The sequence below is a fragment of the Acyrthosiphon pisum genome, chromosome A1, assembly GCF_005508785.2.
Source record: "Acyrthosiphon pisum isolate AL4f chromosome A1, pea_aphid_22Mar2018_4r6ur, whole genome shotgun sequence".
In the NCBI taxonomy this organism is placed as follows: Eukaryota; Metazoa; Arthropoda; class Insecta; order Hemiptera; family Aphididae; genus Acyrthosiphon; species Acyrthosiphon pisum.
In genome coordinates this window covers 44,130,506-44,132,712 of record NC_042494.1, presented here as the reverse complement: position 1 = coordinate 44,132,712, position 2,207 = coordinate 44,130,506, and positions in this window count along the sequence as shown.

The following is a 2,207-nucleotide window of genomic DNA, read 5'->3' as shown; positions in this document are numbered from 1 at the left end:
TCGTGGTCTGTTTTTAACAAAATAAATAACTATAACTAAACGATTAAAAACGAATTAATTATTTTTTTTTTTAGTGGGGGGAGGGGCGTACAAATATTGTTGACCCAGGGCGCAAAAATTGTAAATACGGCCCTGATCCTACCCGTCTCTGGACTGAGCCACCTTCGAACGAACGAAGGACTACTAAAGAACCAATGATTCAGGATAATAACACGTCACTATTGAATGACCAATTTTACAATCCACATCTATCAGTTTATAATTTTATTGAAGTGGCTTGGCGCGGCGCGTTGGCTTCTACCAGTCACGCAATGTGACTGAGAGTAGGTAACGTCCGCTGCTACTAGTTCTCGGATGGGTGACCACTCGGGTTCGTAGTAGCAAAAACCTAGCCACACATGCACGTGTTGTTTACCAATCGTAACAACCGTAACAACCTTACCGTACCAACTCTACCAACCATAGTCCATAATTCCTACAAATATAACTATAATGGTCATAGCTGTCGGGTTCAATTAAAAAAAAAAAGTATTGAATAGTTAAAGAACACCAATCAGAGGTCTATTTAAAACTCCAATCAATTTAACGAAAAACGATGAATCGCAGCTCCAAAATGCAGATCTCCAATATTAAAGCATGATTTTTTTTAACTTATTTATCATGCGTCATTTTAAAAATTGATAATAATATTTCTGGCGAAGAAAAGTAAAATTATTATACAGGTATAACATTATAATACAGAGTAAAAAAATACGTATACACTATACTTAAATGAATAATTTCGATTTTGATATTTTGGTCGTATTCTTTTTTATATTAATTTGAGTTACATTGGTTAATTGTTATATTATCGTTATTGTAACTCTTTACCATCGGGCCCGTACTTCTAATAAATAAAATAATTATAAAAATAAATAATGTACCCTACCTACAATAATATAATTTTCCGCCTATCTTTTTCATGCGCATATAGTTTAAATAGTGTTAAAAAGTTATAGTTTATAATATTACAAAACATAATATTATAAACACGTTTTTATTATATTTAAATTAGTGATTGCCAAATCTGTTGGCTGTAATGAGAAATTAATATTACAAATGAGTATTTTTTTTCAATATGGTGTTTAATAAATTATGTTTCTTGATTATTTAATTAATTAAAATTATATTGCAGTCTTTAACCCTTTCATTTCACAATGATTATTTTCAAACAACAATAATTAGGTAATAACTAATTTCAAGATCGCAATATTCCATTGCTAATCAAACCTATTATTAATTTATTGGTTATTTATTGCTAGAATAAAAATGTACCGCACCTACGCTAGTAAACGCTACCTATATATAATGGAATTTATTTTATAACACGGTCATGTAGTGTAATAACAATAAATTCATCAGTCATCACACTCGTAGGTATAGATGTTCGTATTTCGTAGGTATATCATATATAATATGACTAATATACGTTTAAATTGTATGTTAGAGTACCAAAGAGAAACTTTAAAGTATCATTATCACTAGAATGACTCAATACGGTATTTAGCAGTCATAAGTATAGGTACAACTACCAGGTTCGGATACAAAGCCCTCCTTTTCGATACTATTTTAAAGATTTTTTTTTGTTTATATTGGTTAATTTAAAAAAAGGTGTAATACTCTATACTTAATAGTCTCTGGTAGTACCCATCTACCTAACTTACAGCAATACGAGTACCTACTTTATATTATGTTAGTAGTCTATCACTTTTTAAAGCTACAATAGTGTCTAGGCTGCCACATTCTTGGTTGCTAGCCCCGGTACCTAAACTAGTAACTACCTTAAAATATCACATATCGTTTCATTCCTATGGTTTTATTATACTTGATTTTACGAGTCCTGCCGTCCTGACAAATAGTAGTAGGTACAATAGTTTAAACGCAATCGCCATCTACAACAGCGGGTTACACCTTATCTATTTATTAATTTATGTGTACAAACATACATCCAGACGTATTTACTTTATTATCAACTATAGTCTATAAGAACTATAAAGAGAATGATCTGCCAAAATTCTGTATCATATATAGAATAATAATTAATAATAATTAATAATAATAATTATAATAATAATACATGTTTATGTATATTATTTTGAGTATAACATGACGTGACCCACTTGCTTCTATTTTTTTTTATGTTCGGCTACAGGCTACGAATCTTCAAT